Here is a 17,087-nt window from a genome sequence, read left to right as displayed (position 1 = left end):
GAATTCATCACCGTGGCGCTAGGCGGGTCGCTGTGTGTGGGGTTAGTTTTGAGGTCTTTTGCTGTCCTGGTCACACCCTCCCCCCTCCGCAGTGGGCGAGGACAAACACCACCCTGGGGAATCGGGAGCGAAAAGGAGCCGCCGGTTTTCTGGAGCCGAGAAAACCTGTGTTTTTGCGCTTCGGTTGGTTTTATCTGACAGCAACTTTACCTATAAGCTTTTGGAGCTCAGACACTGAGCCTTTGTTCTAAATGCAATTGCTGCTGCCACTTAAAGAGATGGCGGATAATGTCGCCAATTTAAGATCAGTGCTCTACGCACATTAACTTTCTTTCTTTCCTTCTTTTTTACGCTCTGCCTCCGACCTGCAGAGGGATCACGCGGCGGTGGGGGGCAGATAAAAGCCCTTTGGACGAGGGTCACCTCCGTCCTTGTTGTTCACTTGAGAGCAGTGGAGAGGAAACCGGTCCCCAAGGGCGGACTTTGGCTTCTGGAGCCGCGGGGCCCGACCGTCCGGGCCTCCCCGAGTCTCCGCCTGGTGGCGGGGGAGGGGCGGCGGGGGAGGGGGAGGGGACGCGGAGAGGGGATTTGGGGATGGGGTGCTGGCAGCGCTAATGAGACCTGCTGGGAGGATCTGCGTCTCCCGCGGGTCCTAGAGTGACTTGGGAGTGCTGGTCCAGGAGGCGGGTCTCGGCATAGTTCGCTTGCTCAAATAGAACCATCTCGAGGAGATCAATCAATCTGCGGGAACAAAATGGAAGTCGAGGTCTGAGCAGAGTTGTCACTTCCCCGACTTGAGTGGAGCGGGCTGGGGGCGGAGACTCCGGACGGAGGAGAGGCCCTTTCTCCCACCTCAGCTCCTTTCCCTGGGTTTCCAGAAGGAAGGATTACCTTCCTCACCCCCCTACTTCCCCACACCCATCCCCGCTCGCCCGCCGGCCCTTTTCCGCACCTCCTTTTCCCTTCAAGTGAGAAAAACTTAGTTCCCGAGCCAGTGGAGTGGGTCCCCTCGCCCCTCCCGCGCCCACGCCGGTCCCCCTCCGGCCATCGCTACTGCCACCACCTCGGTTCCACTCAATCGATTTTTGCTGCATGTCAACACTTATTACCGGTGAGTATGAGGGTATTTTTTCTCCTTCTCTAGGTCTCTTAATGATTTCTGAGCTAGTTGTGTATTAAAGTGCTTAAAGGAACCTTTAAGGTAATCTATAGCATGAACACCAACCCCCTCGGCGTAGGATCAAAGATGGCGAGCGGGAGGTCGGGCCCCTGGAGCCGGGCCCGCAGGCCTCGCCCCCACCGCCCACCTCCGCGCGCCCGGGGGCCGGCCTGGAGCAGGCGCCCCGCGCCGGCGGCGGGCGGTCGAGGGGCTTCCTCCTCCCCCGACCCAGCCTCACCTGCTCCTCTAACCCGGCCTCCCTCCTGGAAGACCCCAAACCCTTCATTCCATTCAAACGGGTGGAGCCCTGGGGAAAGGTGTAGATAGCCCAGGTTGTCTCACTTTCCTCCCAGTTCCTAGATCTTAGTTTTACTCTCCAAGACTTGGTTAGAAATTTAATTTTAAAAAATGTGTTGGGCCCGTGTAGGCGGTTTGATTAGTGGGCAAATCCTCCCCTTCGCCTCCCGGCCCTGCTTTTTCCCCACCCCCACCCTCCTCCTGCGAGGTGCTGAAACCCGGCAGTCCCTTTACGAGTGTAACAAAAAAAAATTAATGGGAAAAAAATAAAGAGAGCCTTAAAAGTTCCAATATTCCTCGAAAGCCCCATAAATTAACCCTGTAAAGAGCGGCGAGCTCTTTTAAGGCGAGTCTATAAAAACCTGGCGCGATCTCGACCCTTCCCCCCCAACCCCCGTCGCGAATGTGACCAAAGAAAGGTCTATCCTGCAATCCACATCCTAATCCGCGGGCGCCCTCGCCGCCGCCGCCGCCCGGCTCCCCAGCCTCCGGCCGCCCACCGGCAACGCGGGCCAAGCTGGGAGTCCCCGGCTGACCGATTTACATCGAGAGAGAGAGAGAGGGAGAGAGAGAGAGGGAGAGAGAGAGGGAGAGAGAGAGAGGGAGAGAGAAGGAGAGAGAGGGAGAGAGAAGGAGAGGGTGTAATTAGATCAGAGGCCTTTATGAATATAGGGTCCCTATTGATTGACTTATAAAACCCCCGGCAAGCTGCAGTTAATCTGAGCACACCGCAAAGCAAGAAGCCTGGCTGACCGAGGGAAGAGAGGTCTCCAACTAAAGGGGAAAAATTTCTTGTAGTATATTTTGAGAAAGAATTTTTAAAAAACTATCCTTCTTCCCCCACCCTCCCTAATCTGACAATTTCATTTTTACTGAACTTGAGAAAATAGTAATTAAGGATGAGATTTTTAAAGTAACCATGGGTTAAGTAGAAACCCGATTGTAAACACATAACTAATTTATTTACCTTTTCAGATTTTAGCAGAGGAAACCAGGGAAATTTTACTCTAATCTTAAAAGTTTATTTATCACCCTTACCCCCCTCCCTCCCAAAGGGAGGCCTTCTCATTGTTGACTTCCTATCTGGAAAGATAGAAACCAGAATTTATTGTTTGGGATGCTTAACTTCATTCACTTCTGTGCTGAGTATTTTATGCATTTTATGTAAATGTTGATTTTTAGATTTTGTTTGCCGATTAGAGAAGGCCTGCAAGAAATAAAATATCCCATTGAAGACATATTTAATTCTACTTAATTACCTTTAAAAATCATTGCTACTCCTGTTGTAACAACGCGTTGTTAACAGCTCAGTGGCAGTTGTGGAAAACAGGAGATAATTTGAAGCTTAAGTTACTCAGCCAAAGAATGGCTAAAAGAACCATCTAAATCCCTTTTTTTTCTTTTAACATTTTAAAAAACATTTAATGAATATATATAGTAAAGGTGTTTACTTTGGGGGGTTGTGTGTGGGATTGCATTTTTTTCTTCTCTGAAGGGTCATGTTCCTACGGCCCTCCCTGCGCAGGGCGTGTGTCTGCACCCCCTGACTTTGATGGATCTTTCCAGACCTAGTTGTCCTATTCTTCCTGCAAAAATGTTGGTGTCCTCCCCCTCTACCCCCCGACCCCCGTCTGTCTCCTCCTATCTTCTCCCTCCTGTTTTCCTTATCCACACCAAAGTTTTTATTTGTTTGTTTCCCCCTATTCTATTGACTTAGAAAATGGCCCGCGGATGCTGGGACCTGAGGTACCAGGACTAAGGCTTGGGGTGGCTCCCTTAGAGCCCCGAGCCTCCCTCTACCAATGCTTCCTCCGTCCAGAAGTAGCAAAGCCTTTCTGCCTCCGCCGACACTTTGCAGCAGCGAGGGACCCCCTCGCACGCAATCCTGGGCAGGAACCTTTATCCTCGTGGCTCTGGGGAGATGAGACCTAGAACCGTCTCTGCTGTCCCTGAGACGGCGGTGGGGCAGCATATCGAATGTGACTTGGAACCCAGACTGGTGGCAATCCAGTTCTTGGGCGCTTTCCCGCATTCTGCTTGTGTCAACAGCCTCCTCAACTCTGCTGCTCCTGGCCAGTATCTGGGTGGGGTCGCTGCACCCAGTTGAAGCTCGATGGCATCTTTCTCGGTCCTCCCGGGTGGACCGGCCGGGCCTTCCCTGGTGTCACTTCACGCGGCCGCCTGCCTCTGGTGGACGGCGAGTCTCTGACCGATTCACCGCGCTCTGTGCGCGCACGGGGGCGGGGGCGCGGATGCGCACAGAGGTGGGGACACTGCGGCCCATCCCTAGTGCCATGGAAGGGCCTTTACCTGCCGAAGCCCAAGGCTACAGACGACAGGTCACTTGTTAGAAAATAATATAATATCAAACAAAAGAAAGTAAAGTAAAACCCTTCTGCAGGCGCTGGGCCTCGGGCGGTGTTTCTTCCCAGGGCTCTGCTGACCTCAGCGGCTCCGGCCCCTGCTTAAAATCCGTGAAATCGGAGGAGGCGCTCTTATCTGATGAGGCAGGGCCTTGTTGTCTGCTTCTCTGACAGAGGGGGAAAAAAAAAGAAAAAAAAAAATCCCTCCTGCGAAGGCCGGGCTGCAGCTCCGGGCGCGAAGCTCCCCGCCCAGCCCGAGCCTCCTCTCCCGGCGCAGCGCCGCCGGCCTGTCACCACCCAGCGCCAGGGACGGCAGTCTGGACGGCTGACCAGGACCTTCTGGACTCCTGGATTCCGCGGAAGGACCCGAGGAGCCGCCGCACAACCTGAACGTGCCAGCAAGGGCGCCTTCGCCTTAGGCCTCCCTGGCCGCTCGAACTGTGGCTCCGGCACAGCTGGGTGCTGCCGCTGTCACTGACCAGAACAGCTGCTCTGTCTTCATGCTCAGTTTTTGGCCGGCGACATGGGAGAAGGGCGGTGACAAGACGTGCCGCCTCCCATTATCCTGACGGTATTTTCAGAGGCCCCCGGAGAAGCCATGGCCCAGAAGGCAACCCACGCACCTCCGGGGACCCTCTCGGGTCCCTGCCCTGGTGCTGGCACGCCACTCCGGACAAGGAAACCGGAATCTAAGCCGCAGCTGCCGCCGCGCGCCCACCTCCCGCCGCAGCCCCAGGCGAGCATCGAAGCGGGCAGCTGGGGCCGCGCGGGAGGCCCTCGGGTCCCGCCGGGCGCCGCGCGCGCTCTCGCCCCGCGCCCCCGCCATCCCCGCACGCGCCGCTCGGGGTCGGGGCGGCGGCGTCGTGGGCTGTCGGGCCCCGCCGGGCGATGCCTCCCCGCGGTGCCTCCCGGCCGCGTGCTGGGCCCGGGCGCGGCCGCTGCTCTGCCCTCCAGCGCCGGCCTCGGGAGGCCCGGGCCCTCGGAGCCCCGCACGTCCCTCTCACCCTCTGTCGGGCTCCGCGTCACTCCCGGGCCGCCATATACCTTGAATGGGTCAGCCCTGTCTGCTTCCCTCGAGCGGCCTCTCCAAGCGCCGAGGTTGAACATTAACCGGCCGGAGCTATAGAGTGGGGTAAAACGTTACATATAAAAATGAATCATCTATCCGAGCTGGGAGAGCGCCTATAGCGAGCTCTGCGCCTCGAGCTGCCCCGGCCGCGTCCCCGGCCCAATGCCGCACAGACCCTTCCGGCAGCCACTTCTCAGCGACCATTCGGCTGCTGTCGGCTGAGGTCGGCTGCGGGGCGGGAGGGATGGGGCTTATGGGACCCACCTTTCCCCTTTTGTAGCCTGATGTTAAGACCTTCCAACACAAGCGCATTTCCTTTCCTCTCACACTGAGGTACGCAGAAAGGTCTGGAACTCCTACAAAGATTAGTGGGAGCAGCTGCAGTTCTAGGAGGAGAGGGGGCTCGCAGGGTCGAGAACCCAGGCTGAGCGGTCGAGTCCGGGGATCTGGTGGGGATCTGGTGGACCCCTGGAGGCAGGGCTGGGTGGGTGGGGACTGGAGTGGGGGCCGATACCGCGCTCAAGCCCTGGCCAGCCATCGCGCTGAAACCCCAGGCTCCGACCGGCTGGGCTCTGCCTCTTTCCGACTCTGAGCTGTATGTTTCTTTAAACATAAGTAACGGAGAGGAACAATACTTCAGCACTGACTTAGGTGCTAGGCCCACGTGCCCCATCAAATACAGAGAACTTAGAGAAAGACAGCCAGAGAAAGAATTCAAGGTAGGCCACCTCCTGAGTTCTTGTGCCCTCACCCGGAAAGATTAGCAACTAGTGGTGCTCAGCGAATGCCTGCGTAGAGAGGTGGTTCCGTTTCTGTATCTCTGTCTCGCTCCCTCGTCTAACCTCTGCCTTCCCCTCCGCCTCAGTCAGGAAAAGACGTAAAGTGGGTGCAAGCACAGAAAGACGTGATGGCACATGGAGCTTTCAGGAATTGCCAACCAGCACGCAGAACAATTCTTGTACTTCTTAAGAAGATTGGTTTCTTTCTGTACAAAATCGCTGCATTACTTGAAATGCAGTGCCTGGCCCATAGTAACCTCTCAGTAAATGTTTTTTGAACAGGTAACACCCTTTGCCCGCTTGGACCCAATCTCTGACCTGTTCGTTGAAGCAGCATAATTTTTACTGCGAGTATTCATCCAAATCTTTGACTTAGGGGTGTGAGAAAGTGGCTGCGGTGGTGTGCATGTCTGGTGTGAACTCTATGTCATCCCATTACTCTCACGGGCATGTCTTAGCTTCTTCAGTGGCCACCGTGTCTCCTTCAGGGTGTTCACAGCCTGCGTATTGATGGTGGGAATTTCCGTCAGGGGCTGGAGGGTAGCAACAGAGACAGCGGACAACAAGGCTTTTCAGACTCAGCAAGCACCAGGCACGTGGTGAGGACGGTGTCTGTGTATTAGTTGGACACTGATCAGTTCCAGGAGAAGTAGCTTTGAGCTCAAGATGTGGTTACAGGATGTTCGTCACTTTTGTAGTGTCACTGCTCTGACTTCAGGGCACACAATATTCTCTATCAGTCCCACAGAGCAATGCAGCCCAAGTGTGTCATCACCCAACTTTGTGTTACCCCACTTGGCCAAGAAAATGGAATTGATTTAGATGTTCTACCAGTTAGCTCCCGAGAGAGAATGAACACATCAAAGCAAACAAATGAAAAGCGGTATGAATCACACTCCGTTCTCCTCCAGTGACTTAGAGACAGAAATGTAGGTGGAGAAAGAGCCTTTACCTTACAAGGTGCGGGTGGTTGGGGCAAGGGGCATTAGAAAGGGTTTTGTAGCACTCACTCAAAACTGTCCTCCGCCCCACCAAATTACCATGTTATCTGACACCCTCAATCTATTTGTGTCCTGGGCAACAGACAGTTTGACCAAGAGGTCATAGACTAGAGGGCTTGGGTGACTGGAAACAAGTTTGACAAGAAAGGAATCTGGGTGGGTGCCACTGTGGAGGTGGAGAGAGGATGAGTCCACAGTAGCTGGAGCAGCCTGGCAACCCCACGTCTCTGCTGGCCCCTGCACTCACGTGCAATGCCTTGTCAGAGAACAGGGGATTAGGATGAGCTATGAACACAGCTTCACGGGAGACATTCACGTCCCTCCCTCCACATCCCTCTTCTGTCCCTTCCCTTCATTTCCAGCCATCTTCACTTCCTCCTTCCTTTTTGCCCTTCCCCCGTCTCAGTAGGCTCTCCCCGGAATTCTGGCTGCTCCTGAATTATCCTCTGCTTGTCCCCTCTTTTGAATTTAGGTTTTGGATTGTTTTTAGTGTTTACTCTTCCAGATAGGAAAAGTTGTTTTATCCAATCAAGAGTGTACCTGTAACCCATTTGTTTTCATAAATATGGAGTGCTTGTATGAACAGTAAAGGTGCCAGGGCCAATAAGTAAAGCATGCAGTATCTGAACCCGTCTTTTCATAGCAACAGAGGGACGGTGCACGTTCTTTAATAAAGCCCTATTGCACGCTGGGTATCCAGGAAGGGTCAGGGAGCACACTCCTTTCCCCCAAGGCAGCCTCACCTGTGGCATTGTGCCCATCAAAGTGGTAGATGTCAGTTCAGTTTACTGTTCTCAACTTGAAGTTCCTGCTCCCCCTGAAACTACCACCTGTGGATGTTGTCAAAATTACGTGTTCCAAGAGAACACAGATAGTCCTGCGCAGAGTTTGTGTGCTGATGTGAGTTCCTTTCTGCATCTTTCCATATAAAGGTACTTATTTTCCTTGTGCTATATCCTATTGTTATTGGCTCAACAGTATTTTAGGGTGATTTTTCTTATATGGCTGGAAAACACCTTCACTGTCATGCTGCAACTCTTTCAGATTAGAGCTTGGTCTAAAGACGTCTTCCTCCACAGAAGAGTGGCCCCATTTCCACCCTCGTTCGATTCTCTTTCCTTTCTGACTTCTTCCAACATCTCCTTTAAAGGTAATTCTAAATCTCACAACTCTCTCCCTTTTTACTTTTAAATTTTATTTTTGGGCACTCATTGTTCCTATACCTGAAAACTACCTTTTGTCTATTTTACTCCTTTGTCAATTACCATGTGGGATGTTTTAATATGAGTTAAGATCTTTGGGGTCATTCTTTTAAGCTTTTTGTGGGAGCTTGGCGCAATACCCGAGATATATAATAGATGTTCAATAAATGCCTATTGATTAAATGGTATAAATAAACCTTGGTTTGCAAAAATCAAAGTCCCAAACATTAAAATCTATTGAATTGGCATGAATTAAATCTCAGATTAATGCTTATTAATTTCTAATCTTTTTCTCAAGAAATCAGACATGTAAAAGAATTCCATAGCAGAAATTTCATCTTAATCTTTTTTACCATCACTACCATCATCTTTACTATATGAGAGCATTTTTAGGATGATAAATCATATCATTTTTAGGATCACTTTTAGGATGATGATCAGTTTCATAAGATAATGGATGAATTTTAATGTTTCTTAGTATATCTTTATTAAAATAAAGATTTTAAAAAATATATAGCTTGGGGAATGTGTGTGGTGAGGGAGACAGAAAGGAGATATGTGTGTGTGACTGTCTGGGTGTGTGAGGGGGGCACATATGATGGAAGTTTCCAGCTTACAATTGTCAGAACCTAAGATCATTTTACTAGGTAAGAGATTATGATCTCCAATTCTCACAATTATTTTATACTTTTAGCAATTTCACTATTCATAATATACAGTAAAATATAGCACATCAAAATATACTATGGACAAAGTTGTTTTTTCATTTTTATGGTTGGAGACAAGGAAACTTGAGAAGTTAAAAATGTTAGTTAATCCCAAAACGACAACAAAAAAGCATTAACTCAATCAGACTTTGATTGAAGTATAGACCAAAAAAACCATCGTTATCTTTATTTCTGCTAATTGTTGCCCCATAAGCCTCTAATATTTTTGATAAATTTATCAGTGGCGAAATATTCCTTAGATCACCTACCCTATCCACTTCCACTTTCCGACTGCTGCCGTAAACAATAACTCATGTCACTGAACATGGGAAGAGTGGCATTACCTTTGATGAGACAAGTATGAAGTATTTAATAATTCTTCCTGTATACCAGAAAAAAATGTTTTGCCTTATTATGCTAAATAAATGAACAAACAAATCATATATGAACAAACAAGTAAGTATATTCAGGGCCTGGAGTGGTAGGGAGCTACAGTGAAGGGGGTTTCACAGCCCTACCGGGCTTTTAGAGAGCCCAATATCCCCTGGTGAATCACTAGACCTGGCCTTGCTGTTCCTCAGAAGGCGCTCCAGGGAGGGCGAGATGGCTGGGGACTCAAAAACTCCAGGGGCAGGATGATTGGGAACTTATAAAATATGATAGTAGATATGTTATTTTTGATTGGCTCAGGCACTATAATTGTCATTTTAAAAAATTATCTACACACTCTTAAAACAATAGGCCAAAGTTATTTTCACAGCACTCTAAAAATATTTTTACCGTTATATTTTGACCTTATTTTATGTATCGACTTTTCTAAATACGACTATAGAGTGATGCAGAAGACAATTTCTTGAGTACTTTCTATGAACCAGGCACTGTGCTAAGTGCTTTTCATGCATTATCTCAATCAGTTCTCATAACAACCCTATAAAGTAGCTTTTCCTTATTTGACAGATGAGAAAACTGCTGCTCAGAAGTAGCTTGACTCAGGCTGCCTGGTTCATGAGTGGCAAACTCAGGCCTAGAACAGGACTCAAATCAGGCACAATCTGACAAGAGGTTATTCTCCCAACCACTAAACAAACTACCGCTGTGAAAGAACTGCTGGTCTCCTGTATCACTTTCTGTTGATGTGATCAGAAAACGGTGTTCATAAAATAAGAGGAAAATATATTGAAAGTGCTATGAAAATAACATTGCCTTGTTAGTTTACGAGGTGCATAGTGTTTGAAAAATGATGATTATAGTGACTGAGCCGATCAAAGGGAAAGTTCTACTTTTTTGCATGTGTTTCAAGGCACATTTCTTAGACTAAAGCAATAGACCTAACTTCCTAAGATATCTTGAAATGTGACATTTTTAGATATGATAGAAAAAGGAGCAAACTCTTGCTGATAATAAAGAAAGGATACACACACATACACACACACATCCGTTGGCATATGGTCAAGGGAGTTTTCCTTGGTCTTGTACATTACGACCTGCTCCCTCCTCTTTGCCCTCCTCACCTGCACTATCCCTTTTTGAGGTTAAATGTAGATCTCAGCTCAGACATCCCTCTTCTGGAAAAGGCCTCCCTGACATCTTGGTGTTGGATTGGTTCAAGGTGCCTCTCCTGTGCGCTCCCATGGCCTTATCAAAGACATAACACACTTCCATGAACTTAATAGTTTTGAAGATTATTTTTTATTATTTCTTTATTATTTTGAAGGTTATTTTGTAGAACATCTCTCAATTTCTGTTGTGTGTGTGATATTTTCACGTCATTAGATTCAGATTATGCATCTTCTATGATATTCAGGATTATCACAGAGGTGACACTGTGTCCTAGGCACGCAATGCCCACTTATACAATATTTGGTGAGGATACGTTGATTATTTAAGGTGGTGTCTGTCGTATGGTTGTAATTTTTCCCATCATAGTTAGTATTTCAGCTGTACGGTGGGCAACTGAAGCCTCTTGCCCACCACCCTATGAGTGATCTTGGGAGCGGATCCTCCAGCTCATCCAATTATGCAGCCCTGGCCTACAACCTTGGCCCACAACTTGACTGCACCCTAAGCTGCTCCCAGATTCCTAACCCTCAAAACTGTGTAAGATAATAAATATGTACTGTTTTAAGATGCTAATTTTGGAGTAGTTTGTTGCAATAGATAACTAATACGCTGTGCATCTACTTCTTCTCTTCCAAAAGCTCCTGTCACTCTTCATCTATTTTAATCTCTCCCCTTCTTCTTTGCACTAAGGGAGTTATTCTTTTTTTTTTTTTCCTTTTTTGCTGTCATTTTAATGGCATTTGGGGGAAAATAGAGATAAACAAATGTATTTGATTTGCCGCATTTTACCAGAAGTCCAAGGAAGTGAATGTTAAGCACATATTTGAAGAAGAGAAAGGATAGGACTTAGCGGTGCTGTGTAAGAAAAACATCTGAGACAGAGGAAAGAGGCAGAGAAACACATTTATAAAAAATAAGAAGCAACTGAAAAAATATTTTTATTTCGTATTTAATATATACAACTGATTTTTGCAAGTATAATTCTAAGAACACTTCTCTGGTCTGCCCAGCACCACTCTCCTGGAAACAGAACTGCCTTCCTTTTGGAGGATCTTCTCTTCTCTTGGCTCAAACTATATTGTTCTAATGGAGGCTGCCAATTATAGAGCCAGTCTCTGTTCACGAGAGGAGGAATATGACCTAGGCTGGCCCTTCGGTCCCTCCCTGGGAATTTTCTGATGGGATTTAGAGGAGAGAAGTAGTCCCTCTTATGATGAAGAGAGGAGCGGTCAGAAGCCAAGTTCTCCAGGACAGAAGATTGCAGTCTCTGCTAAGACAGAAAGCTGGTGCAGAGAGAAGCAAGCACAAATGGGAATCGGATGGAGAGAGAGTCCTGGCGGTGTCCCTGTTCCTGTGATCCTTGAGTTCCAGTTAAACCCTCACCCTTACAGACATTTTGCTCCTCAGGTCAGCATAGTGCCTGTTTCGCCCAAGGTTGTTCAAATTGAGTTTCTGTTACTTGCAACCTAAAGACTTCTTGCTTCAAAAGAGTGTCCACTTCTCTGCCCCCAAAAATAATCTTCTTCCCTGGGAAGAGCAGAAGAAAGTGCCTTTGGAGCCATTATTTAAGATCGTCTTTGGGATCCTCAGAGGCTCCAGGATAAGTAGAAACATCCATCTTCTAGTGGCCTTTTGCTAACACTGCCTGGGAAATACTGAGGAGGTGAAGAGGGAGAGTTGTGTAGGAAAACACACACACACCTGTTAAGCTTTTTCGACAGCACAATAGTATTTATTGAAGTTCTATTATATTTCAGGCACTTTCACAAACATCTGTTCTGCATTAGTCCAAGAAACTAGATGTTCAGACTGTTCCTAATTATAGACGAGATAATACCTTTAAGATAAAAGATGTTAAATATTAGCCTTTACAAAATGGGAAAGTTATGAGCAAAGACTCTTATTCTGTGCACCTTTCCATACCTTTTCCAGGTTTAACTACCATTTGGATGTCTCCTTTCTTTCATAATAAAAGATTATCACAAGAAACTTGAAATAAGCTTTGAAATGCAAATGCTATTTCAGTATTACTATTTGAATCACTTGTTTCTAAAGACATTTTGAGAAAGATTATAAATAATGAACAAAAAATCCAAATCAAACTATAACTAAATAGCGTGACTTGCCTTGAAATTCTAGCTTTATTCATGTAAATTTGTGTCCTCCAAAGAAACAGACTGAGACAAGTCAGTCCAGATCTTTGTAAACAGACTTAAGTTTGGAAGAGCTATGGTGTAAAAAGCATTAATTCCATCTTTGATTATTACTTTTAAACTTGGACAAGTAGTATTTGTCCAGTAATTTCTCATGTGTTTTTTTCACCCCAGTCTTCCTGGGGGAAAATGGTCGAAACAGCTTGGAGCTCTCCACTGAAGAAATTTCCACATTGGCAAAAGTACCAGCTTTTCACTTTCTCACTGGGTGGTCCGGCACAGAAATTCCCCAGTGGCTAAGAATCTGGAGCCCGGCTGGGACTCCTGTAAGCTGCAGTATTTAAAAATTTTTATATGTAATTTAAGATGTGAACTGTTAGAATTAATAAGAGGTAATTAGATTTTTCCCATTAGAAAATTATAAGGACTTCCCAGCATGTTTTGTAGAGTTAAGATTATAAGTTTGCCAAAAATTAAATTTCTTCTTTCTCACTTTAAAAAAAAAAAAAGTAATATCTTAACTCCTTACTTTGCTCTTCCATTTTTTATCCTGTCTTCTATACCCTTCCAATATTTTTTCTTATCAAATATACATGTATATTTAAAACATAGTTCATTATATGTTTTTAGTTCTTTAAATAATTCATTTATTTAACAAAAAGTTATTGAACACTGTTGCAAGACTCTGTGCCAGAAACAATAAAGGATAGGAAGATAGTAATTATCTATTAAGATAAGTGTTTTAGACCCAGCACCTCATTTAATTATGACAACAAATCTATGAAATAAGCACTGCTATTCCTATTTTACAGATGAGGAAACTGAGGTGCCAAGAGATTAATTAATTTGTCCAAAATCATCCAACTAGAAACTGGTAAAATTGAATTTAAATCTGGGATTGTTTGACCTCCAATGACATTTCTCTTAGCCCACTATCCCCAAACCAATGCATAATGCTTGTCTAACTCATTCCATAATGCTTCCAACTCAGGAAGAACCACCTCTAAGTAAAGCAGATGTGCTAACTACCACACATGGAATGATATAACCTGTGTTCTCAGGAAGCCTAAAATACACAAGAAGAGATAAATCATGTAGGCATATGACAGAAGCCTAAGCTAGAATTCAGTGAGTACTTGAGGAGTGGTGCAAAGTACCTTGGACTTTCAGAAAAGTGTGAGAATACTTCTGGCTGGGAGGATCAAGACATCATGTTTGAGAGTCTTTTAGATTTTGGCTTTGGAAGATGGGCAGGGTTTTAATAGATGTGGAGGGAGAGCATTTCAGGCCGAGGAAAAAGCACAGTAAAGACTTGATGGTAGATGTGGGATGAATTTACTCCCCAAGAGTAGTTCAGTGTGGGGAAGCAGTGGAAGATAAGGTTAGAAAGCTAAATTGTGGTTGGAATGTGGCAGACATTGATAGCTAGATGAAGAAGTTTAGAGTTCATTGTGTGCGCACGGAGTAGATGGGAGTGACATCTTTGAGCAGTATAATGAATAAATAGATGCTGTGCTTTAGTAAGTTAATGTGGTAAAAATGGGCTATCAAACTGTAATGAGAAGTAAACTAAAAGATTTAAACTAGATGTGGTAGAGAGGAAAGAGGAGATAGAGCTGAGAAAGTTAGCCAAAGACTACACTTGATGAGAGGATTTAGGGAAAGGACAAATTCAAATAAACTTCAAGTTTTTGAGTTTCTGTCACTGACTGAATGTTGAGACCATTAGCAGAAATAGGGAAATGCTATTCACTTAAAGAGGAATTTCTTAAGTTGGGTGAACAAGAAAAGGAATCACGGCAAGGCAGAGAGTGATACAGTTTTGGAATCTCAACATCAGGAAATCCAGATTTTCCTGGTGGAGAATCCACCAACCGCCATGTTCAACCAAGACTGAGCTTACTGAGAGGTCAAGTTGGTGGCAACTTATTATGGTTTGTAAGGCAGCCAAACACTTGTGAAAAAATTTTCATTTATTTGTCAACTGTATCAGAAAATCCACACCATTAGATGCCCTAATATGGATTAAGGCATTAAGGCATAAAATCCTAAATTTTATTAGATTGTCCAACTTCTTCTTCATCAAAAATAGTCAAATTTTAATTGGATAGAGGGAGATTGAAAAAGATTCCCGTCTTGGAACACTGGGGACAGACTTCAGTAGGGTACCAGTACAGTGTCCCTAGTGACAAGAGAAATTGGGTACCAAGAAACTTGGGGGAGGGGAATTCATAATCTGTCAATTATTTATTAACCAATTCACCAATTAAAAAATATTTGTTAAGGAGCTACTGGACATAGGGCATCTTGCTAAGTCTGATGGGAGAAAACAACTACAATGACAAAAACATTGCTTCTACTCTTAAGGAGTTTAGTGGGCAAAGGATGATGAATTTATCTTACCTCATAATTTTGCCAAAGGCTGATATTTTGTGTACAGCCCTAGTAATTAAGTTATATCTTTCAGGTTTCCAAATTAGAAAATTTAAAACATTATAATCATCATTACTCACTTCTTGAGGGTTTTATCTGTCTAATTAATCAGTCTTTCAAAATATATTAGAGTTTCCAATGAAGTTGGAGCTGCCCACTTTTTAGAATACTATATAAGCATGGTGCCTGGGAGAATTGAACCCCTGTTTGTATTTGACAGAAAATAAATTTAATGTATGTGTCATTTCTATAATGGTGCAGGTGAAGATATATGTACCTATTTTATCAACTTTACAAGTGTGAACAGACCTAGAGACACAAATGTTTAGCAACATTTTTATCACTAAATCGGATTTTTAAAATTCCATAATATGGCATAAGTATCAATAATTCAAAGCTGGAGAGTGTTGTTGATATGACAGAATTAAAATTCAAAAAGATCTGAATAGGTTGGAATACAGAATTGAAACTACAATTGGAATTTAATGATAGATATGGGTAATTTTTAGGTTAAAAATCAATAAATACTAAAAGGGATAAAGCTGGCTTAATAGAAATTCCTAAAAATTAAATTATCAGGGATTTCAGTGGATGTGGTAGCCAGCCTGCATGATGGCCCCAATGATTTCAGGCTCCTACAATTCGCATCTTCTTGTAGTCCCCTCCCACAATGAATAAGGTTAACCTATGTAGTTAATAAGATATTGTGGAAATGATGATATGTGACTTCCAAGACTAGGGCATAAAAGATAGAGAAGCTTCTGCCTTGCTTTCGTTCGGATCACTCTCTGGGGGGAAGTCGCTGCCATGTCATAAAGACACTCACGTAGCTCCATGAAGAGGTCCATGTGGTAAGGAATTGAGACTGCCTGCCAACAGCCAGCATGAACTTCCCAGCTATGTGAGGGAGCATCTCTGAATCAGAACCTACAGCCCCAAAGTTTTAGATGGCTGCAACCTCAGCCAATGTCTTGAATCCAACCTGGTGAAAGATCCTGAACCAGGACCACTTAGCTAAGCTGCCCCCAAATTCCTGACTCACAGAAACTGAGATAATGAATGTTTGTTGCTGTTTTGAGCCACTAGATTTTGTGGTAATTTGCTACACATTAGTAGATAATATATCCGGAGGTGGGCTGCTGCCATAAGAAGTCCTGAAAATGTGGGAGAGATGTTGGAATTAGGCAGTGGCAGAAACTGAAGGGACATTTAAGAGTGTTAGCAGAAGCTGAAAACGTTCTGAGTGGACTGTTATTATAAGCCTGATGGCCTTTGAGGAGGCTACTGTTGAGGAAAAAGATATTGGAAACTGGAGGAACATAGTGGCAGAAAGCTGAGCAACACTGTCATCTGCAGTCATGTGGGAACTAGAAAATGGACGATTTGGTTAAGGGATTTTCAGTCCGAGTGTTGAAGGTGCTGCTTGATTTCTTCTTGCTGTGTATAGTAAAATGTGAGATGGGGGAAGACAAGCTAAAGGTAGGATTGTTAAACTAAAAGAAGCCAAGACCTATGAAAATTGGCCTTGAAAATTACCAGTCTCTCAAGATGGGAAATAATGCTAAAACAAAGAAATGGCTTCTGGGCAAAGATTGATTGCAAGCACTGCCAGGCAATCATCACATAAAAATGAAGCTGATATAAAAAACCTGCAAGAATCCACCAAAAAACTTTTAGAAATAATAAATGAATATAGTAAAGTTGTAGGATACAAAATCAGCATACAAAAATCAGTTGCATTTCTATACACTAACAACAAAGTAGCAGAAAGAGAAATTCAGAATACAACCCCATTTACAATTGCAACAAAAATAATAAAATACCTAGGAATAAATCTAACCAAAGAGGTGAAAGACCTATACATTGAAAACTATAAAACATTGTTGAAAGAAATTGACGAAGACACAAAGAATTCTGTGCTCTTGGATTGGAAGAATTAACATCGTTAAAATGTCCATACTTCCTAAAGCAATCTACAGATTCAATGCAATCCCCATCAAAATTCCAAGGACATTTTTCACAGAAATAGAACACAGAATCCTAGCATTTATTTGGAACAACAAAAGACCCCAAATAGCCAAAGGAATCCTGAGAAAAATGAACAAAGCTGGAGGTATCACACTCCCTGATTTCAAAATATACTACAAAGCTATAGTAATCAAAACAGCATGATAGCAGCACAAAAACAGACACACCGATCAATGGAACAGAACTGAGAGCCCAGAAATAAAACCACACATCTACGGACAGCTAATCTTCAACAAAGGAGCCAAGAACATACAATGGGAAAAGGAAAGTCTCTCCAATAAATGGTATTGGGAAAACTGGGCAGCCACACACAAAGAATGAAAGTAGACCACAATC

General features: G+C 44.8%; 1 long non-coding RNA gene across 1 annotated transcript in view; it reads left to right on the top strand.

The window, feature by feature from the left end:
• The first annotated feature begins 653 nt into the window (after positions 1 to 653).
• The window catches only part of LOC131411256 (uncharacterized), an 81,193-nt gene continuing 64,759 nt past the window's right edge, over positions 654 to 17,087 (top strand). Inside the window, exon 1 of the long non-coding RNA XR_009221527.1 lies at positions 654 to 1,111. This is a non-coding gene — a long non-coding RNA (uncharacterized LOC131411256). The remainder of the gene's footprint in view (positions 1,112 to 17,087) is intronic.

The sequence above is a fragment of the Diceros bicornis genome, chromosome 11 (assembly GCF_020826845.1).
Source record: "Diceros bicornis minor isolate mBicDic1 chromosome 11, mDicBic1.mat.cur, whole genome shotgun sequence".
Taxonomy (NCBI): domain Eukaryota; kingdom Metazoa; phylum Chordata; class Mammalia; order Perissodactyla; family Rhinocerotidae; genus Diceros; species Diceros bicornis.
This window is presented reverse-complemented; position numbering and strand designations above follow the sequence as displayed.